Genomic DNA, 24,724 nt, shown 5'->3' with positions numbered 1-24,724 from the left:
AGGAAGAGTCTTAGTCAACCGAGTTTTCATTGGTGGGTTAGACGCAGGGGGAAAAAAGTGTATGCTGTCAACTGTTGCTGTTGCCTTTATTCTCTGTCAACCTCACTTAGTGTTACTGCCCTGTTCTCATCCACATGCAAAGACTGGCCTATCATTCATCGACCATAAACATAACTTTTCATCATAAACATGTAGGTACCCTAACATTAGCCACCTAGCATGGCCGCTCTAACTTCGATAAAATATTCAATCTCCTCACCTCCTCCTAGCTGTTCCAACACATCCGAATCATTTCCGTTTTTGCATTTATCATTGTCAGTAACAGGAAGCTTGCTTCATGTGTGTGCTTGTAAGTATTTTAAAGACTCATTATTAGGGTTTTGTATTTCTTTGTAATGTAGCACAGTGTTACATATATATAAATGGATGGACTACCCTTACATAGTTCCAGTCTTACAACCATGCCAAAGCACTTTACAGTAGTGGTACATTAGTGAACTTATCTGTCTCCTGAGCTGCCCCTGAACTAATGGCGACTAATGGCCACTAGTCAACCAGGAAATTCTTTGGTTAGAGGCAGTCCTAGATTATAGGCTATAGCCTTTACCCAAGCAAGACTGGTGGACAGCCCTGCTCAAGTTAGGCAGCCATTAGTGTTTAATGTCCTCCAGGTCAGATAAATTCAACGAAATTTAGTAGCATATAGTCCTCTAAAGTAGTTTCCTTACCCTTTTTTATCACAGTGCGGTCATTTTAGTGCTACCTTTAAAGTCAGCAATTCTCACCATGAAAAGTGTGGTTCAGTGGTCCCTCAGTCGTTTATTTCTGCACATAACACTGCTACTGTAAGTGTTGAATTAGGTGGCTGATAAATGTGGTTTTAAAGCTTGTAGACCTCAGAGGATCGTATCCAACCTCCTCACTGAGTCTGTTGACTGTGTGTCATAGGGCTTAATAGTTCAATTTTCAAATGCTCCCTGTGGAACTCAGGATCTGGTTTCATCACTTCCCAGGCTCTGAATTTTATTTTTCTTGTTGAAATTTGGTCTGATGTCGATATTTCTCTCACTGAGACATGTTCCCAGGGATATACTGTACCATCTTTTAATAGTCCACACTTATCTGGTGTGGAGCAGGTCTAGCAGGTAATTTACAGATTTTTTTAAACTCCTCTTATTCAGTTTTGAGTGGTGACCACTATGTTCTTTCGTCTTATTTACTGTCTCTCACAAAACAGCTAAATAGCTAATTCCTCACTGATATGGCATTTCTACTCTCCATTATGACTTCAATGCTGAGACAATGCTGCTCATAGACTAAAAGACTAAAGACTAAAACCATGTGCATTTTCAGTTGCTTCATCTAACCTTTGAAAACTGCCCATCTGCAGTTGTAGCTGTAAACAACGAATGTTTGTTTTTTTAATATTGTAAAATAAGTAGTTGTGCTCTTATTCAAATTTGAGTATATCACACTAAAATGCATATTTCCTTTCACAAACCACAATGTAAAAGCCTCCTCATGTTGCCTTTTTCATGCCAACAATGACAAGAGGAATGAAAGCTCTTAAATCCCTGCCAGACTAATACACACACACACACGCACACACACACACACACACACACACACACACACACAGAACTCCATTGGCAGGTAACTTCCTGTCTCAGTATCCAGTCCTCTCTGCTGCAGCGCCAAGGGTGCCAGAGGCCTCTCAGTTACATTTGAAGTGCAACAAGCCATCTTGGTCCTCGAACATGTCGCAGATGGGGAACCCGAGCTTGGCATCAGGAGAGAGAAGGGGCATCCCAGAGAAATCAGTCACAGGAAACACAAAAAGAGTACAAAAACATGGCCTCTCAGAAAGGGAAAATACATGGAACACATACAGAGCATCTTTTGATCTGAAAAACTGAGAAAAAGAACTGAGAGTGAGCCAAAAGCCATTTGAGCATCAATTTCGCTTCTGCTGAATCCCGTCTGTTTAGGTTCTACATTTCTGACCTGTCAGCTTATCTGAGTTAGTTTATGATCATCTTCCCAAATCCTTCCAAACCCTATTTTTGTTTTCAGTCATTTCTCTCATCTTTGTCTTTCCCCTTTTGTTTACTATTCTAATCCCCCTTGTGTTTTGATTGTCTATTTCTACTGATGTAGACCCTTACAGTATCAACACACACTGATTTACACACCAACAGGCAATCTAATGTGACAGATGAGTGTGTTTGCACTTGAAGAACAGCCTTCACCTTATGATCTGATATTTGTCCGCATCTATTTGGAACAATTGGAATAGTTTACCTCTTGGGAAACCAGTGTCAATTTATCGAATAGTATATTGGCAAAGGTTTTGATTATCAATTCATCATGTAAAAGTAGAGTCTAATCCAATACACTTTTTTTCAAATTTAGTGTATATCTCCTTACCGTTTGCTAGATGTCTGTATGTGCACTGAAATCCACATACAGTGTCCAAACACAGCCCTAGCTCTGTAAATGGGCATGTAAACACAATGACTTAGAGCTAGGCACACAACACTTCTCTGGCCAATCAGCAGGGGGCATTTGTGCTTGTGCACAGGAAAGGAAGTCATCAGAGCAGCTGTCTGTGTTAGGTCATGGCTAACTTACATGACTTAGAACAGATGAACACCTGGCGAACTGGGAAGAGAGAGGCTGCGGCCAGTTCACATTGAAAGTGTTTCCTCATAGAACAGATTCACCTTAATTTAATTAAATGTATCAATCCACACTGAAACTGAGACAGATTCCCTGTTTTTATACATCCAAGTTTGCTGATGCATTGTTTTGGATTCTGCCATTTCTATCATTCGGTTGTTGCCTCGGCAATATGTGTCCATAAATTTGGGGGTGGAGCTTTTTTGGGTTTTTCTTTTGGTGTTTAGTTAAAATAGCAAACATTTTTGACTCTATCTTTAAAGTAGTTTTTCAAAAATGTAAACAATTTTCTGCCTCTAGCTTTTTAAAGTGTGAATATTACCCAGTTAAAAAAAAGTTTATCTTGGTTTTTGAATAAGGAAAATAAGCAATTTTAATTTGAGGTCTGGAAAATGGTGATGGGCATCTTTTGCTATTTCTTTCAGTTTTACATCACAACAAACTAACTGATTAATCAAAAAAAATCATGGTCAGACAAACCAATAATAAATATAATAATCATTAGTTGCAGCTATAATTAAGTAAGCACTCATGTTCTCCTGGTGAAAATTCAACCAAGAGTTTGTTAAAAAGTAGTGAGATGAATGATGCCCCTAAAAAAATATATTCACAGACAGAATGTACAGACAGATTGTGTGTAGATACACACATAATAGGCACACTTAGGGAAACACACACAAAGTACATGTACACACAGTCAGACAAAGGAGAGATCAGAGATCAGCTGTACACAGACGGTTCAGTGCAGACGGTGCCGCTCACATCTCTATTGGCGTCTGGGCCAGAAGAGGAGACATCAGGTAATTAAAAAGAAAAGTGAGATAAAGAAGGGGGGGTGGGAGGGAAGGAGAGGAAGAGGCCAGTAGGGAGAAAGATAATGGACAACCTCATGCAGCTTTGCGTCAAAACATAACTTGTCATTAGCAGTGCCATCAGCAACCGCCATGTTAAAGCTAGAGTGGGTTCTGCCACAAAGACCGTCACTTAGGTGAGACACAGAAAGTTCTCTTGGACTGTATTGCTCTGTGGAGGTGTGTGTGTTTGTGCGTGCGTGCGTGTGTGCGTGTGTGCGTGTGTGCGTGTGCCTGTCCACTGGTTAAATATTAAGCTGGAACTGTCAGGCTTGCTTAGGAGGAACTCTGCTTCCAGGCATGTCTACCTTGAGCTCTCAGGGAGCAAGAGAGGGAAATGAGCAGGTGAAGAAGTTCAGTCATTTGCGGTTTGAGGTGAAAACACAAAGAGAGAAAATTTCACAGGGAAGGATGAGCACAAGTGACAGATTTCTCTCTCTTCCCACATCCTTCACTGCAGTCATCTGTCCAGTCATCAGTCTAGAGAGAGAGAGAGAGAGAGAGAGAGAGAGAGGGAGAGGAAGACTGAGATGTCATTATGAAAATGCAGTATGTTTTCATTTTCTGTTTGTTTTCTGTCGTCATGGCAGCATGGGAGCAGTAAGTGAAGTTAGCTTGTGTCAGGTGCCTGTTGGTTTGGCCCCTGTCTTTGAAGCTGACAAGCGCTTGAAAAAACACACATTGGAGTTTGGATGGTTCACTTTCACACACCCACACAGGCTCACACGCATGCATACACGCACACACAGACAGGGTAAACCAGATCTCAGATACTAAGCATGACAAGGGCGAGTTTGCATTAAAGTGCTGAAATCGAAGTCGATCCTCTGTCTCCCATGACACCAATCATGTATAAATGAGGCGATTTAATTTCACAGAGATATTGTAAAAGAATGAATGGAGACAAGAAACATTTTAAAGTAAGAGTGAAGACTAGACCAGCATTAAATGATTAGCACAAAAGTTTAAAATAAAGCTCTTACCTCTGCATGTTATATAGAAAGAACGACACTTAGATAAGACTTGAACGTATAAGTTTGTGGCTGCACTTCCTCATCTTTAAACCTTCGACTGTAAACAAACTGAAGCAAAAGTCCAACATGCCGGGGCAAAAATGAATAAGTAAAACAAAAAGTCACACATGCACATTATTCATGTGGTGCTGTCCATTTGAACTGTATGTGCTGTACCTCAGTGCAGTGAAGAGGTAGAAAAGTGGCACAGCTCTCTCTCTCCTTCTCTGCTCCAGCTGATTGAGGAAGTGAATGAGTCTCTCATTCTGTGAGACTTGTAAATATTTCAGCAGTTCAGGTGCCTGCGTTAAGCCTAGCCACAGCACTAACATGTCATTGACCATTAGTGCTAACCTGCTGCTTCTGCATCTCTGCTTTATCCTCTTTTCCTCTTTTGTTTCACCCAACTTTATTTCCCTTCTTTTGCTCCTTTCCCCTTTCAGACCTCTCCAGAATGTGTTGTGCAGGTTAAAATACTTCCTATTGAAAAGGCTTTAACCATGGAGAAACATGCATGATGTTCACGAATATTACAATTATGAAGAATAATACATTGTGAGGACTCGAAAGGCAACATCTGTTTTCCAGAAATCAATATGTTGGTTGTAGCTACTCTTGAGGTGATGTTTGTTAACACATATGGGGGTTTGGGAATTTAAATGGCATCAAAGGGGACCTATTATGCTCACTTCCAGCTGTGTAGTTTTATTCTGGGACTCCACTATAGTAGCTTTGCATGATTTACAGTTAAAAAAAACTGGTCCTTAATGCAGCCCCCCCCCCCCCCCCCCCCCCATTTTAGCCTCTGTCTTTTAATATGCTCTGATTGGCCAGCTTCACTAAGGGGCAACTGTATAATAGTCATTTTAAAGCCCAACATTTCTAGCTTTTTCTGCTTCAAATTAAAAGCTAATTGCGAGAGTTTTATTATGAAGAATTTACAGGAAATGAAACATGTTTGTATTGTCACCATGTAGGCTAATGTTACAGGTGACTGGCCACACACTCATCCTGCAAACCAGCCTCGGTCAGCAGCCGCTCATTTATGGAGCTAGCTGGCAATCTACCGCTAGCTTCCGGTGGCACGCTAGCTTTTGCCTGAGTTGCTTGGGTTTGAGTAAAAAACATTTTAGCATTAGCCTCATCCTGAGTTGCGTTGAGTTGCAGTAAGGCTGGGTGATATGACCAAGATCTCATATCATGATATAGGTCATTCTTATCTGGATATATGTCCAAATAATAATAACTATCCCGATATAGCACATCTTAATACAGTGAATAGATAGTTGGTCCGTGCACTCATTTTATGAAGGGTTAAGTGGCTATGTATAGTTTACTGATTTTGACTTTAGATAGTATGTGTCTGAGGGCATACAATTTTTTAAAAGACATTTATACAGAAGATGGTTACACAGCATGAACACAAAAACACACACAAAAAACCAAGTATCAGTACCACAAGTATCTTAATAGTTTTATAAACCTTTTTTTGAGGCACAAATACACATACTTAGACATACTTACACCCACATAACATCAGGGTTGGATCAATCAGGAGAACAACAGGCACAGGCCCGTCAACTGAGGCACAGTCTGAGCCCAATCGATCCAGAGGCAGATCTTATTGTTGTACACTCTATTTGGGCTGGAACACACACACACACTAATACACACACACTGTACAAACACAAATACTTCACAGACAAACACAGATGTGAATCATAAGCTTTTGCTAGCGCTTTTATGGTGGCGAGTCCTAGTTACTAATCCATCTCTACCACATAGATGCTGTTGTGGGGATGTCTTTAAATGAGTCATGTGTGCGTGAGTTTGTGTGTGTGTGTGTGTCTGTGCCTGTGTCTGTGTGTGTGTGTTGGAGTCTCTGGAAAATATCTAGGACTTGACAGATAAAACAGGCACTTTTAAGAGTCCCAGTTCTGCGCTTAACCTGCCAACAATTCACACTGAAATGAAAAAGACTTGGAGAACATGGAGAAGATGGAAAGGGGACTGAGACACAGATGAAACTGGCAGTTTTTCTCTTTGCTGGGTGTGAATGACCATAAAACTCTTTCATATTATGAAGCTAAAAAAAAACTTGAAAGTTATTTGGTTTGTGACACATTTTATCCAGGATGATATGATGTGTTTACCCAAGTGTTTTTGCCAAATAATTGTCATACATTTTTTTGGATGATGCACCATTGGGACTTTTAGTGTAAAAAAGGTCACTACTGCTGAAAGTGGTATCACCCCCACCTCACAAACACCCACCCACGTAAACGACTATGGTGAAGAGGGTTGTGCGATCTGTTGAAAGCTCTGGCAAAAGTTAGTAAGTGAACTTTTATTAACTTGGATTAAGTTATTTAATCCAATATAATTAGATTTTCAGTTTTATTAAGTACTTAAGTAGTTATTTGGCTTTTGTTTTGCCTTTTTATTGAATAGAAGCAAGAACAAGCAGAAACAAGGAGAGAGAAAGAGGGGTATGTCATGCAACCAAAGCCACTGGCAGGAATTGAGTCAGGGACATTGTGGCTATGTAACATACACAGTAAGCATTCTGCTACCAGGGCACTCAAAGTCCTTAAGATCTTTCTTACTGCTACTTCTGCAGGATGTCCCCACTTCAGACATGTCTGGACGTGATTATGATCATTAAGGTTCTGTACTGTTGGTATATAAAAAGGCAGGCTTGTGTATGTGTTTTTCTGCCTCCTAGTGGTAAAAGATTGATGCAGCTTTGTGTGTACTGTAAGTATATGTTGCCAAGCAGCCATGAAGTAGCAATGGTGTCAATGTGTAGTTGTGGCTATAGGTGGGTAGTTAATGCAGGTTATTGTGATATGTTAAGTACCCATTGTCATTTCACACATCCCTGATCAACTGCTGACCAAATGTTTTATATCCTGCTTGCATGACTTCTTTTTTATGTTACTATGACTTTTAATACCGTCTCTTTCCCATTTTGCCAGTTTCTTTTTTTAAGTCTGCCCCAAAACAACACTGCTTTCACTGTGTGTTCGGTTCTGTTTGACAGTTGCCCTGACTATGTGGAAGTGAGGTCCAAGTCTGTCTGGTGTGTCTTAGCTAATTAAAGCTGAATTATTGATGCTCTATTGAATTATTCAGAGGGGATGATTAGATATAGAGACAATGGTAAACACAGGTACAACTGCACAACAGAAGAAAGGAGAGATAGGAAGTGAAAATGAGGGGAAGAGGGGACGGTATGGCCTTTATTCCTCTGGCTCTTTGCCAGGCCTCTCACTCAATGTACTCCCCCCGCCCTCCTCCTGTTTCATTCCCTTTCCTCCATGTTTATATCATTCCTATCACTCCAAGCCTGATGTCTCTGTCCTTGACGCTTCAGTGTTGATCTCTCTCTCAGTTTCATTCCTTCTTACATCCTTTCCTGCCTCTTACCCTCCTTTATTTCCCTCTTTCATTCCATCCCCTCGCCACTCCATTTCTTCCACCCTTACCTCCTCTTTCTACCTGCTCTTTACTCCTCTTCTCTGTGCCGCACCCGTTAGACTTTTCCTTCTCCCTGTTGCTATGACATTAGCTAGCTGTAGCAGTGTCAGGCTGGCCTTGAGGGATGAGACTAAAGAGCTAAGTCTTGCTCTTTTCATTTAATTACTCCTCCCTCTCTTTCTCATCTCCTCCCTCCTCCCATCCTGGTTCCCCTGTATATCACACCCTGCCTTCCTCTCCCTCCCCTTCTCCCTCATCCTTATGCTTCTTTTCTACCTGGTTCTACCTGTCTTCGTGCATGCATCTGCAGCTCTCCCTCATGTTCTATCTGTCTCTCTTTCTTCATCTCAGAAAAAGAGGAGGAGGAGACAGGAGGGACATAACATCACACCCACGTCCTTCCTGTGAAACAGTTTACACCATGTGGGATCCTACAGGACTACACCCATCAGCCTCTTGCTTTTTTGAGGCTATGCTGATTATGAATTGCTAATTCCAGCTGCGCAGGCACACACATTGTGGTTCTGCAAAGTGTGTGTGTGTGTGTGTCTGAGTGTGTGCGTCTGTTTCTGTGTGTTGGCCTAGGCTTGACCTTGATTACCACGGTGACAGTGAGGCTCCTCATTAGTGCTGGACTGGAGGAAACAGTTGGGTAATGAGGGAGCAGCATTGTCCTTAGGCGCACAAACACACAGACATATACACACATGCATGCACACACACAGATGCCAATGCACCACTTCGTATTAGTGCTTGCATGCACCTGCTGACACCTGCGCTTATGCAAGAAGCCTCATGTACACTCACACACACACACACACACACACATACACACTCCTTCTGAGTACATCTCAGTCTCATGGCCCCCCACTCAGTTGTCTCGCCTCACCTTCTGTTTAGTGTTTTTTCTCTCCCACACACATTCTGCCTCTTCCCCCCGTCTCCTGTCTTCCTCTCTCTGTTCTGCCCACCAGACAGACCTTACAGACCTTGCTGCCCACTGTGTTCCTATGGGCCTGGAACATCACAGTGTCGCCCTGTAGTGGTAGCACTCGTATCTCAAATGGAAATGGCTCAAGTTGTACTGATTTAACTTGTGTCCAGATTTGACTTGATTCAGATTTTGCAAAAAACCCCCAAAACTATTCATTATTTTCTAATACATTTTGTTTACTTCAGTTTACTGAAAAGCTGCTCACATTTTTTTTCCTGTGGAGGACCCCAAATGACTAGGTTGACACCAAAGGTAACTAGCTCTAAATGAGTTCAATTTGATTAAAAATTGTTTTAAAGTTCACACTGTGACTTTGTAATGGCCCCCTCGCAGCACACAGGAAATTTAAAATAAAAAAAGTTTTTCTGTGGAAACCGGAATTGGAAGATGTTTTGGGTTTAAACACATCAGGTAAACAAGTGTGACCCTTTACTACATTGTCGCCCATAATGTTGGAATAATTTTGTTGTCAGACACATTCCTCTTTTTATTTTATATTTATATACACATCAGTAATCACCTTTGACCAGGTGTAATGAGATTGATCAATACAATTTTGAGAATATATACACTTTATCTATCAAGAATAAATCACATTTTCACAATCATTTCATGGAAAGAGGTAAAAAATATTTTATTCCAACTTTATGGGCGAACATGTATATTGAACATCTAATCAGCCACAAGATGTCATCATAATTCATTTGCATTTATTTGCTTTTTCAGAAAGAAAAAAAACAGCCATAATATATTAACATCAACTTTCACCACATTTAAAAAAAAAAAAAAAAAAGTCTCAATAAGAACATCATAGTGCTGTCCGTTTATATTGTCTGATGAATTAATATTGTCTCATGAATTTACGCATTAACAGAGTCGGCAATTTTCCAGCATTCCTTCCTGGCTTTTGCTGCAGCAACAGTGTTGCTTTTGGCCTGGATGATGTGTTTGAATTCTTCATATTTTTGAAGAATAATTGTCTGCTCCTCCATGGTAAAGTAGGCTGCTCTGCAGGGTTTCTGCTGCTTTTATGTGAGCGCGCAGTAATCAAGATGGGAAAACCCTGGGTTAAATTACCGAGTTGATAACCAGCTTCGTAGTACCGTTTATCAGGATTGCGAATATCTGGGTAAATCAACCCAGGTAGCGGAGAGATATCCCGGGTATGTTAATCCAGCTTCGTAGTACAGGCCTCAGGTCTTTCCCTGTACACACAGATAAGAGAGGCTGGTTGAAGTATACACACTGTCACCCATACAGATGCAGGATAGTTATAGAATCTTGTTTGTACACACATTCCCAAATAAGATAATTTTGCATTTTATTTCATGTATATACACATTCTGTCTATGAGCACTCGTACATCAGTAACTCTACATTAAGAATGAGTGAGTTGTAGAGTTAGGCGGAGAACAAAGAGGCTGTGTGGTCTTTCTGGCCTCAGTTCCCATTGTTTACTTCCTAAGGCTCCAATATTCTTCATGCACCAGCCATCTGCAACCAGTCAACTATAGTTTACATAGCTGGCATGCTGTTGTCCTTGCACTTTTATGGAAGGAGTTGTTGTAGTTTTGCAAAAGAAATTATGACATGCTGGTGTTAAGATCCTATATTTGCCTTTATGTAACTTAAAATGCAATAATCAGTCATAAAACTGATGAATGAATCAATAACTACTACAATTTTCCACTTCCTTCATTGTAATTTTTTCCAGTCTGTTGCTAACATGTGTCAGTCCAAATTTCAGTCAGAGTGGAATCCTTTTCATCCCCAAAGAGATGAAAATAAGTTTCCATTAAGCTGAAGTGATACACATAGGAAATATTATGTGATGAGGAAATGTAACTGAGTACATCAAATACACAATGTTGACAGTAGCATGAATATCCTCAGGCTTTATAATGATGGTCTATAAATTACATATTGTATAAACCTTTACATTCCTGCTACAGGATTATTATCAGTTGGATACTGGATCACAAGAGTATTCCAGTTGTTCCTCTACAGCAGGACTACGACTACAACAGAATTATGAACCTCTCATCAAAAATATTTTCAAACCAAATTTCACACAAACGCCTGCTGTCCCACCTAAGGTGCTATTACTGTACCATGTGATGTTGCATTTTAAAGCATCCTATACCCCAAGAGCCAAGTTGGTGCATCTGTCAACAGGTATGTTTACATTTTCAAGTTTACATGTGAGCCACAATTATATCATTGAGGAGATGTGCTTAAATACACACGCACACACTCATACACACAGTGGTTCATACAAAACCACAACAGAGGCCTTGCTTGTCTTTTGTAAACCTGAAAACATTTTATAAAAAGATAAAAGATCTCAGTTTCCCTCACTTGTGACACGCCTATAATACCAGTTCTGGGAATTTCAAAGTTCGCCCCTCTGATTAAATACAGATTATTTTCATTCACAAGGAAGTTGATCGTATTTCCATATGTGCAGTTGACGTCAGCGCACACGTGAAAGGGAGCGGTCGTAGTAACACATGTGTAAATTTATGTGTACTGAGATGTCTATCCCTTTGTCCCTTTTTTCCCTCTTTCCATCTATCCAACAAGAGTCTTCTTAATTCTCGCAATTTTCCCACTTTGATCGCTCCCCTCAGAAGCAGCACGTTGACAGAGCAAGAGAGGGAACTCTTACAATTGAAAGGAAAGCAAGGGATCCTCTGCCTCACAGGCCGCCTTTCTTCCTATCCAACATCTATGGCCGTGGTCACATTTTGACAGATTCCAGTGGAAAAGAGTAGTAATGTAAAAAATACAGGAAAAAAAATATATAGAGAGGAAAAGAATTTGCTATGCCACACAGATCTGTAGATAATAATGCTATACAAACTTAACAAGAGAGAATGATACTAGCCAAAACCACAAATTTTAAACTAAAGTGCGACAATTGAATTGAAATTATGGAAGAATAAAGTTTTAAAGTGACACATAAAAAAACATTTTTATAAGATTTGAGACATAGTAAGTGAGCCTCAGACTGTCAGGCATCCACAGTCCGAGTTCTGGCACCAAAGACTTGGTCACATTTGGCTTAAGTCTGGATTTTGGCACAGCCAGAAGTGTCCTGTCTGAGGATCTGGGACTGCAATCAAGCACACAAGATATATAAAACACTATGGTTTAAGTTATGAGTAAAACCTCACAATCATCTCTATATTTAAACCATTGCATATGTGGAGATGCCAATATTTCTGTCCAACCCAAACAGGACTATCTGGACCTAAGAATGATAAGACTCTAATCAAAAAGAACCAAAAATAATGATTTGTATAAGTTTGAAACATACAGCTCTGACTGTCTTGTGGCAGTTATTGAAAACATAGATCGTACTGCATGTCTATAGTACGGTGCATCAGTTAAGAGTAAACAAATAGTTGTATGGAGACATATAGAGGCTTTTCAACAGGTCTAGATGTCATTGAGGCCCGATAGATGGACACATGTTGATGTTGTACCACAGTAGTACAGCAGGAAGCCACTAGTCACACATTTTTAACATCACACGTTTTATTCATCAACTCATGCAGGGAGAAATAAATTGAGAAGTACTCAGTCAGCAGTGGTCAAAGAGACAGAGTAACACAGAGGACACATTTGATTAGATCATGATGCTGCTGGATCTCCAACAGAGAGAGTCTGACAGTTCAGAGTGAACTGCGCTTACAGAGAGAGACTGTTGCGGTTTGAAATGTATTTCACCCATGTATGCAGATCTGAAATAGTTTGATATTTTTCATCGTAGAGGCTGTTTTTTGTCATACTCTTTGTTACGTTCACAAATACACTCACATATGGGTGTATGGTGTTTTCACAGGTAACATTCCTCGCTGCTAATGAAGGACTCAACAGGCAAGTCAGCCCGATCCTTTGATCTCCTCTGTTGGCCTCAAGAGACTTGCGTTAGTGTGTGAGTGTGTGTTCGTGTCTTTGAGAGGCAACGTGTGCCTTGTATGTGCGTGCGCATGCTTGTTTCTTTGCCCACATGAAGGGGTCAAAAGGGTGGAGAGCAGGGGGCAACTCCCAGTCATAGCAAACATTTGATTGGCTCCTGTTGCTGCCCTGAGACAAACCGATTGGCTCTTGGGTCCGGCAGTCAGCGCAGTGAGCAGGTAGGGGAGGGTCTTCACTCGACTCTGTTGCTAGGTTACAGGTATACCCAATAGATGTGGAGATATAGAGATAGAGTAGAGATAAGGATGACGATGGGTGTGGATCTGTGTGTGTGTGTGTGTGTATGTGCTAGTGTGTGTGTGTGTGAGTGATTGTCAGTAGCAGGGAGGGGTCGATAAGACTGAGGGTCAGGCGGGTGGAAGGAAGAGTGAGACAGAAGGGGAGCGACAACAAGTGAGAAAGATGGAGCGATTTCTTGTAACTGAGAACAAAAAGCAGGTTCATTGTGTCTCGGTGCAGACACTGGTACATTCAAACATACCTCATTTATCCACATTCCAACAATCTAAACTGACAGCTTATCCAAACAACTGTAATGGACCGAATATGGAGAGATATGAAATTGCCAGACTTTTCTTGCTCTTCCATTTTGTTGTTTAAACACAAGTGACACCTGATTCTTCATTTTAGAAAGCTTGTAAAAAGACACAGAATGTCATGTTTTTCATCCAACGCTCTCCAAGCTCAGTGTTGTAATTATTATTGTCCAGCAGATCTCAGGCCTGTGGTTGACTTGTAATTCATTAGAGTGCTGTTGTATTAATCACAGACCGCTTTAGACAACACTGCTCTGAGAACAGCTGCTCCGCTGCACTTAGATTGCAATCATAGAGCGGTCAGTCGCCACTAATCGGGGTCATTTATCAATCCAGAAGACCACACACACAAATGCACACACTCCAATATTCACACACACACACACACACACACACACACACACTGATCGATGGCTGGGCTGGGCCGGTAAGAGGGATTGATGGGTGCTTGGTTGGTACTCTATATGTGTGTGTGTTGAGCACAGCGAGGGCAGGGAGCACACAAAGGCTAAAGATCTCTAAAGATTAACCTCCAGTCGATTAAAATGTGTGTCAGTTTTGCCACTCACAAATTGACAAGGATATCTTGATGCAACGTCCTTTTCCGAAACACCACAAGACCCAGTTGAAAGCTGTGGAAACTGTTACTACTACTGAACTACTGAAATCTGACATTACCAATTGCAAATATTTATAAAGCAATAAATTAGCACTCCAGGCTAGGAAATGGCTCTAATGAGCTTTTGCAACATTTAAATGATTTGGTAAAAGTTGGTCAACAAATGAAGCACCACGTTAGTTCATGCAGGACACAGAAGTCATACGCTGCAGCTGTAATTGAATCAGCATACCTTATCAGTCACACTCCAATCACAGCCTTTTTCACAACAAGGTGGTCCCTTTAAATATGACTCCCACCTACACTGATGTGGCTGATGTACACCAACACTGCTACTCACCATGCTGCTGCTGCTGGCAAAGCTTGCCTCCACCACCCCAGCCTCCACCTTTCTGGTTCATGTTCTCATCATGGCTTAAGGGTCAATCTGCAATTCATGTCTCGCTTTCGGCCCACTCTGCATGGGGGTTTTGCAATGCACTCCCTGTTTTAACTCAACATACTGCTGGATAATCCAGGGAGCATCTTAGAGTGGAGCCTTCAACGCCATGTAAAACTGTATTCCAAATGATTTGATCTATGACGAGAGTGTTCTTGACTGAGGTGAATTTGTTAAAATGTGGGTGCTTCCTTTTTTGGTAGGTCAGAAAGATTGGATAGTTCCAAGTTTGAAAAGTAAAACCAATACAGACGTGCCTTAAACCTGCATTATCTCTAACGGCCATCAGGAGCTGACTACACCGGCTCCATGAGGAATTACAATTGCATAGAAGTCTGTTGGAAAATGACCCTACTTCTCCCTTGATTCATTACTTTCCTAACAAGTTTATGGTCTCAATTGCTAGTTTTAAGTCTTCTTCAATACATCATAATGTTCATTTTGTAAGTTATATTTATCATCATACATTCTATTTGATGATAGAGCAGGGTATGCTTTAAGGCATGGCTGCATTGTGACTGACAAAACACTGCCAAAACAACAACATTGGTTAGGTAACATAAACATGGTGTAACCCCATAGTTACATAGTACTGGTATAGCCATAGCCATAGTTATTTCAGTGTATTTATACATTCTAAGGAGTTACCTGTTTAGGTTTTCTGGCAAGTATTTATTTTTAATGGTCATTTTCATTAGCAAAAATTAGCATTTGTAGTCTCACACTTAACCATTAACTGTAAATGCACTGTGCCGATCAAGCTCCACTCTCTTGTCCAAATATGGTTCTCTGGTTACAAAAATCCAAGATGGCATAGTCAAATGCCAAACTTCAGGATTCTAAAAGCAAGTCCACTAACATGACGTCTTGGTGACTACATCTATTATTTTTTCATACAGTCTATGTGTCAGAACCGAATATTGTGGAATGCGTATTGGATATACATCATCTTCAAATGTGAATATAAGTTGGTCAGTCCACCACTTTGGACTGCTCAAATAACACATTGGATGGATTGGATTAGCAGAGGATGAATTCTGCTGACTTTGGTGATCCCCTGATTTGTATTCCAATGCCAAAATGAGATTGTTTGTTATGGTTTTGGAGTGAAATATTTCAACAACTATGTGTGTATATCAGTGAAACTCTTGGAAGACTCTAGGACTTACAATTTAGTTTTTCAACAACCAACAAGGAACCAAACATTCCCATACTGTTTACTGCTAGGAAATAGGAACTAAACTTCAGTGTTCTGTTAGTATGTCTGTTCATAGTCTGTACCTGCTGATGTATTTGCATACATAATGTATAACTCCATGCCTGTAAAGTGAATGCAGGTCTCATTTTGTCAGGTTCTTGTATTTATTGAGTAGTTTTATATTATATTTATTCCCACATTTACACAAAAATAGTCATTTTCATGGCTTAAACAAACACAAAGCCCTATAGGCATGTATGTCCCCAGAATGAATGCCTTAATAGCATTTTGGCGTTGTTGGGGATGCTGAAAATTTGATCCAATTATGTATCAGCTTTATGTTTCATAGCCTCTCGCCCTCTGCAGCAAACCTGTCACTCTCTTTAGAAAGTACAGGCTCTCCGCTAATACCTTAGCCACACTGTGAAGAGACAACAGTACAGACAAAGTGTGAATGCTTATGATGATTGGAGCTTGTAAAGATTCCCCACACTTGTCCTGACTTCTCCATCCTGCTCAAGCCAAGAACATTTGGCTGTCTGGAGAAGCTGTCAGACTGCTGAGAGAAAAAGGATGAAAGGATGAGACAGAGAGAAGAAAGAGAGGAATAACGGGAGAGGAGGAGGAGGAAAGTTGAGGTGGAGGAGGACCTTTGTAAATTCCAGTGCTGAGTTGAATCATGAAGTGAGTGAAGCGTGTTTGGGTTTTTTTGTAGATTTTCTCCTATATTTTCCATTTTATCCCCATCCATTGCTCCAGAATGCCTTTCGTGGTAATTCTTATGGATCTCATTCAAATTATGTCATTTTTACTTAGCACTTCCTTCACCATCACCTCTTTGCAGCTGTTTTTCACACAATTCTTTCTCTCAGACTCCTCTACTCACTCTGTCCCTGTTTCCTTTCCTTTCCTTTCCCTTCCTCATAATGCTGATTCATAATCTCTGTTTGGACAGAAAACAGAGGGAAGGAGCTTCTGTCCTGATGAATAACAACAGGAATTGGGAGAGGGAGGGGGGAAAAAAGAGAGAATGGGATACTGAGGCAGCCTTCCTTGCAAACTGTCTGTCTGGCTGACGCTCTGTCTCTCTGTTGATCTGCCGGGCTGTCAGCGACTGTGTTTCTGTCTGTGTCAACGCTCTCACCCTGAACTAAAATTTCCACAGATCATGCGGTCAGTCTAACCAGGTTTGGCGTATGACTGCTATTCTTAAGTCGGTGCCGTCCAGAGTCTGTTTGAATAACACGGCTCATGCTCTGTTGTCTTTTTTGTCTGTCGTCTTTTTCCAACACCTGGGCCTGCACACTATCTTCACTCTCACATTTAGAGTGCCTCTACCACTTAGTATTATGAGAAACGGAAAGAGATGGAGTAAGGGAGGATGGGATGGTAATGGAATTGTGAGGGGGGAAAAAAAGGAGGAGAAATGAAAAGAGAGACCGAGATGGAAAAGAAAGAGTGGAAAGCAGAAAGCGGTGGAGAAAAGGAACAGAAGAAGTAGATTTTACAGGGTGAAAATGGGAATATGAGGGTAGAAACAGTGAAAAGCCCATAACCAAAGTACACTCATAAGCAGGAAGATGTTGCTTATAAGTAAAGCCTGTGAGAGGTAATGTGGGGTACTCGCACAGAGGGGCTTTCCTGTTTATTCATGTCTCACCCTCTTCCTTTCACTGCTGCATTTTAACAGTTCCCCTTTTCATCTTTTAGGGGTCACAGACAGTTGGTGTGTATTGCCCTGACTGGAGAGTGTAAACCTAAAATGACCGAGACTTTCTGTGTGTGTGTGTGTGTGTGTGTGTGTGTGTGTGTGTGTGTGTGTGTGTGTGTGTGTGTGTGTGTGTGTGTGTGTGTGTGTGTGTGTGCAGTAGTTTGGCTCCCATGAAAATGTAGGTCAAAGATGAGCAATTTGCAAATGAGTTGGAAGCAGAGCAAGATAGAAATGGAGAGTGACTAGGATGGGGTTGCCATGCATATGTATACATGTGCGGTTGTGTAGGTGTGTACAGTACAAGCATGCATGTGTGTGAGTTGTTTTTCTTTTTTTTCAGAAGTGAGCCTTTTTTAGAGACCACTCTATGTAATGAGCAGAGCAGGGTGACAGGGACAGGGCTGCATCGCTAAGTCCTCCACAGCCTAAATCACACTGGCATCTGGATTCCACCCCCGACACTCACATAGACACACAGACGACCTGACGTGTGTGTGGGCATGTAAATGTGTGTGTGTTAGAGAAAGTGACAGAGAACAGAGTATAAAAAGGTATGGGAACAGGAGTGTTGCATGCAGTCAATTTTTTAATGGGGCACAGTTTCACAATGCATAATGTTAATATTTACACCAAACCAAAGTTGTTAGCAGTAATTAAAAACCAGATTAGAAACCCAAATCCACAATAGCATTTTTGCTGTGTAGTTTAGGATCTTATGGATGTAACAGTAAGCATCTCAAAACTCAGGAGACACTCAGCAGTCACACATTTTTTCTGTTCATCATCATCAGGTAAGACTAACCCATTGTTGCTAACTTTGGTTGCTAACCCCTTTTATTTATCCAACAGTTGGAGAAACAACAGACGAGACATTTCTTTGTCTTGGAGAAACTGTAGCATTTATTAATTGACACACTGTAGCCTGCACTGTATGATTACTGCCAGATTGACAACTTAATACTCACCTTTTTGTCTGCTATACTTTCATTCACTCAGTCACTTTTCTGCCACTCACACTTGATCAACCACACACTCGCTATGCACACACATTACACACTGCCCTATTCCTGAATGGATCAAGGCTACCAAGAGTTTTTGTGGGTGTTTAATGAGACATTCAACTTTGATATCATATATATATTTACTATTTCAAGCCAAATTTTCAGAGGCTTTAATTACTTTGTTTTAGTTTGTACCACTGATGCTGAGGTGACTTTAAATGAAGTAATGCTGTTTATAGTATAATCTGAGAGTCATATTTATGTTATTCATACTTTACACTGCAATTAAAGCAATTCTACCTGACTTCTGCAGCTGCACAGCTGAGTGACTGTACTAGCTCCAGTAGTGCTTCCTAAACAGACTGTGTGTAACAGGCAGAGTTAAACACCAATAAAACACAGAAAAGCAGCTTAATTAGACTGAACTAATTAAAAACACTTGTTATGAAAATAGAATATTTGAATATCATCAACTTGAATGGGCACCTCTGTATGAGATGGTTTACAGCAGATACCCCCCCCCCACACACACATCCCACTCCACTGTTGTGTTTACACCTGATATTGTGTTTGCTGCACCAGATTTATTCTCCGCATCCTCCCAGCATATCCATGATTAACATAATTGAGCAACCGCCTCGCTCTTGAGGACATTAAGCAAATAATTTATTTTGTTTAATGAATCTGTCTCAATACTTAACCTTAATTGCAGTTCTCTCACTTCCTGCTCCCTCTGCTCTCTATCTTTTCTTTTGCAAGAGTAAAGATGCAGAGAGGAAAGGTTTGCTAAGGGTCATAAATGTCTTATATATTTAGCATCCCAGAATGTTTTAAATAGCTTTTGCTTCATGCCGCCTTCATAAATTTCACATCAATCTACATTTTTGCTGGAGCAAACGTCACTCGTAATCTAAACACAAAAGACGGCTTTCTCCAAGCTTTGCAGAGAGCATAAAGGTACAATTTGCTGCTGATGCGATTAAATAAAACACTATTAATATTTGTGGTGACGTGTCCTCTTAATCTAGGCCTCTGAAGTATGTCTAATTTTTCAAATCAGCCTTACTATTGTATGAGGCTGATTCTCTTAATGACTCAAAGGTTGAATGAATTGGAGGGTTACACAGTACGAGTGAGTCACTATCAAAGCTATATTTGTGCGTGGATGTGTGTTTGTGTTTGTGTGAGTGTCTGCCTGCTCATGGACGTGTGCAACTGTGTGTGAAGTTAGCCAGCAGTAGCAGGGTTATGAATCAGATCAAACACACTCATACACACATAGTGACACCAGATCAAACGTACACACGCACACGCTGCCCGAGCTGGACTGAGCTGAAGGGCCCCAACTGAGTGTGACTTTGATCCTCACCACAACATCCGCTCTTCTACTCTAACACTGCTTTTCTGCTGCTCTTCTGTCTCACGTGCCCCTCAGGACACTTACGCAGGACTCAAGTTACTCCCTTCAGATCTTCAAATAAAGCTCAGTGTGCCCTAAAACACAGAGGATGCTCCTGTTGTAACGGGACACTCCATGTGTAAGCTCCAGATTTGGAGCCTGCTGATGGGCTTCAGGTCTCAAAGGGAGGGTTGTGGTTAGTGTCACCATCTCAGTGGCCATGAGAGTAATAATAACCTACTATATATGTTGAGTTGTGAGCACGAGCCAGATGTGACTATGTGGTGCTGGGTTGCAGAAATGTTTTCTCTTCTTTAATCCTGGTGATAAATTACTTAGATGTCATTTGCTTCATTATTCCTGGTGAAAGAGCTTTATTTAAGGAAGTGTTTTAATTGATTGAAATACGGCCTGAAATAGAGTTGACAGCTCACCAGTAATACACCTTTAGAGCTTTGCTTTTGTGAAGCACAGCCAGAGAAAAGTCACTTTTTCGACATCCTTTAATTCACATGTAGTGTCAAAAAAGGTAATAGATTCATTCAGATCAACTGATGCCAATCTGTGTATGCTCTGCCTCCTTGTTGTACAATAATAAATAAATTGTCTGTAAAGTGTTTTGAGACAATTTCCACAATAACACAATGTCAGTCATATTTAATATACATGTTAACTGCATTCTGCTGGTCTTTATATATTATTAATGCTTTTGTTGTGGCATTGATTCCCATGGCTTAGATGGTTTACTCTCACTTTGTGCTAAGAACCATGTCTAGGTTAAAGCTAATTAAATTATTATGGCAATCAACTGTTGTAAATGTAACATTAATTCAACAATTGCCCATAAAAGTATTTATTGTCCTTTTAAGACATGACAAAGCATCTAATAGGCTGAAAAAAGCCTGAAAGAGTCAGTTTTAAAAAAATTATAAATATTTTAACCCCCGTGGCCTTGCAGTTCATTTTTGTTTTGAGATAGGTGAGGTGAGCCTGATATGATGGAGGTGAGTTTGTTATGGTTGGCTATTTAATTAGATATTCAAAAAAGAGTGAAAACTGTCCACAGCAAAGTCTGTGGATTATTTTGACATCATTAAGATTTAATACAGAAACATTGACCGTATAGACTATAATGCTATTAAAAGTGGTGGGTTTTCTTCAGCACCATGTTATTTCCTTGACTGTATCTAAATGATCAGATGTGCAAAGAAAACACTTGAAAACATGGCAACAGATAGTAGAAATCCATATGACAGGCAGTGACCTGCAGCTGTGCAGTGATACCTCTTGTCTGTGTTGTAAAAAGTCCTTATAATCAAGGGGGGTGATCATATAAATGCTGAAAGCAACTGAGTCTCTTGAGGGGAGGAGGCCTAATAAGCTAAACTTGAACATGTCAAACCGAATAAAACGTCTTCAGGCTTATCACCCAGAGGAGCACAATGAATTTACTGTAATAAGAGAACAGCAACTAGAAACACAGTGGATGCTATGGCAATCCCTCAACAGGCAAGAGCAGGCACAGTGATGCTAAAGCTTTTAACAATTACTGAAGAAATGAAGAAATTGTTCTGTGTGACAGAAAACATGAGATTCCATCATGTCCTGCTGTACTCTGAGCGAAGATACGCCACATCTATACACATCTGTCTCTAAACATCAGCACAGCAGTAAAATATGTGATGATAATGTTATTAACATTGAATTAATAGTGTCAATGGCATGAGTTACTAATTCAATTAGAGCTATAAGGAATAGCTTATTAACTGAATATTCAATCAACAAAAAGCAGTTTGATAATTGATCATTTATATTGATTAATTGTACATAAGAATGTGCAATATGTGTGTCTCCAAAGACTAAATATATACAGCATATGAAATGATTTATGTCCATTTTTAGGGAGAATTGCCAATAAACCTCTATTTCCAGCGTCTCCGTTGTATATTAGTTTTCTATTATTAATATCTTCATAACATATCTTTGTTTTAGATTGTTGATGAGCCAATACACGAAATTAAAAGGACTCAACTTTGGCACTGCAAAATGATCAAGGTTTTCTTTCATAATTGTCTGACATTTCATTGACCCATCAATAACCCATTTACTTACTTGGCATCAACTGATGCACTTTGTACTTGGACCAGTTTTGAAAACAGTGTGTCAGACAATGTTGGGAGAATCCAGTGGTGACTGCAATGATTGTCTGTTTGACCAACCATGTGTCATCATGGTTGATAACTTACTCTAGACGTTAGCCTTAATCCTGCCTTTGAATAAGCTGATTTGTGCTGGCACATTAAGGCTGGTGGTCTACTACTGGTGAATCAGTTCTGGAATGTTTGTAATCTCCTCAACTAGGACTTGGATGCTCCTGTTTTAGAGGAAATTAAGATAATGCTTCTCACTATGGAAATGTGCACACTTTGATTCTTTATTCACTTCAGCTATTCAAAGGACATGTCCAGTCATTCAGCTCCCTCACACCTTCCCCTCTCTCTAACCCTTCCGCCCCCTCTATGGTGGCTCTGATCGATCCAACCATGTCTCCCAGTCCCGCATGTCTTTTTTTTTCTTCTTTGACACAGCTCCCTTCTCCCCACTGCTTGGTATTCTGGAGTGGGAATGCATGCACCATCGCAGATCCATCAGCTCCGATCGGAATGCCGCACCACGGCTCGGGGAAATGAAGGGATGAAAAGAGGGAGAGGTGGAGAGAGAAAGAGAGAGAGACAAGAGGGGGGATTGGGAGAAAGAGAGAGGGCAGGTCAGTGGCTTGTCAACATCCTTCCGGGACTAAAGCCTCAGACTGACAGGGAGAAAGAGAGAGAGACAGAGAGAGAAGAATGAGAGAGAAAAAGAGCAGCCTTTTTATTTCTGAGGGGCCACTGTGTTAATATCCATATCCTTTCACATCAGCCTCTCTGAAGTATTCAAGGAACGTGCAAGTTCTTATTCTCCATTTCCTCTGCAGCTCATAGGATTCAGTTAGCAGTATGCATACTTGTTTCCACAAAGGAACGTATTTTTAGTCTAAAGTTGGTACTTTCATAAATGAACAATGCCCCAATATTTGTTATCTGTGGGCTCCAGGTACTACACTGATGACTGAGACATGGATAAAGGTGTGGGCAGTGAAATGGAGAAGTGACTTATCTCATGACTGATCAAACGAATCATCGATTTTATTTATGTTGCACAAAGGCCAAGAGAGCACATCACGCTTCAACTCAAGCAAATGCATGTAAATAAACAAAACACACACAAGTAGAGAAACACATCTTCAACATCTTTACAAGTGAGCATTTAGAAAAAAACAAGTCATTAAAAATACATAAAAACACTGCAAGTTATATACAGCAAAAAAAAGTAAATACTCTCATTGTGTGACTTCAATATAATTGACCACAGACCTAGAATTTGCCTTTTACTAATTACACAATGAATGTGTTTCTTAACTGCTTGTGTTTTCCCTTCATGCACAAGTTTTCTCGAGGACAACATGTAATGCAAATTGGTTTTAGAGGACTTTATATAATGAATAAAATTCAACTTAATTCAGTGGTGTAAGGGAATACTTTAAACAAAAACCACTTGACCAAGAAAAAAATAGGGAGAACTTTAGCCACAGAGGAGAAATATCTCTTCCAGAACAAACAGACAAAACAATATGTGCTGCTTAGTAGGCAGAGGTAGCAGTAGTAGAATTATAACATTGAGAAAGAGTATTACCAAATAAAATAAATAACATCATTATTCAGTATAATGCGTTGACAGAGTTTCAGGTAAAGTGTGCAAAGTTTCAATCTTGCAAATGATCTATCCAGGTCACAATGTCATGACATGAATACAGTTTGTAGTTTAGATTTCATACATATTTTTGTAGTAGGTCATTGTGATCCAAGGTGGGATCTCTGACTAAACTGTCTTTCAGCTCAAATCTCTGCAGCCCAGTCCGCACACAGAGCTTTCTGGAACACATCTTCTGTAATCTATACTGTATTGGTTTGGTTTCCTCTCTCTCTCTCTCACTCATCATCCCTTCCTTCTCCTGCCAGAGTGAAGGAAGAAGCAGACAAGTGCTGATCGTATTGATGTTTTCTCTCTCTTCATTTATCGCTCTCTTTCTTTGGCGCTCTTCCTTTTCCGAAGCCTCTCCATCCTCCCTGTGTGTTCTCCCCCATGGCTTTCCTCTACAGCAGTGCGTTGCCTTGGTAATTACCAGTTGTCTTAAACAGACAGATGGAATAAGAGAGAGTGACGGGCAATTTTCCCAGTGCCTGTATATGCAAGCAACTTCTTTTCTTTCTCTCTTCTTTTTTTTTTTTTTTTTGCCGTGAGTGTTCTGTATGCACGCTTCTTTACTCCTCTCTATCTCTTCTGTCTCTTTCCTCACTCCTCTTCGTACTCTCTCCCTGTGAGTTTGCATTTGTGTACGGCTAATGTGCGTGTGTGTGTGTGTGTGTGTTTGTGTGTGTGTGTGTGTGTATGTGTGTGTGTTAAGGCGAACGTGGGGAATTACCTGACAGAACGTGTTAGTCCAGGATGAGAATGGGACAGTCTCATCTCCTGTTGTTGTGTTGGCCATTTTAGATGCCAGGTGTCACTCTGGCCCCCGGGAGGGATCGCTATGCTTCTTTATTTCAGCATGCCCTGAACAGTACAAGCAAAGGGCTATTTCTTTCTTTAAACTATCAGGGCAAGAGGGGAGGTAAAGGATGGATGGAGACAAGAGTGAAAGGCAAATTGAGGGTGGGGCAGAAAATTAACACAATGAAAGAGTTCATGCACTGGTAATCATATTGTCCAATTAAATTTCT

The 24,724-nt window shown here is 40.5% G+C and overlaps 1 protein-coding gene across 1 annotated transcript in view; it reads left to right on the top strand.

Annotated features, from left to right (window-relative positions):
* The window catches only part of LOC128362719 (A disintegrin and metalloproteinase with thrombospondin motifs 2-like), a 106,560-nt gene that overhangs the window by 25,206 nt on the left and 56,630 nt on the right, over positions 1 to 24,724 (top strand). The window lies entirely within an intron of this gene.

Source organism: Scomber japonicus, chromosome 8 (assembly GCF_027409825.1).
Source record: "Scomber japonicus isolate fScoJap1 chromosome 8, fScoJap1.pri, whole genome shotgun sequence".
Classification (NCBI taxonomy): domain Eukaryota; kingdom Metazoa; phylum Chordata; class Actinopteri; order Scombriformes; family Scombridae; genus Scomber; species Scomber japonicus.
This window is presented reverse-complemented; position numbering and strand designations above follow the sequence as displayed.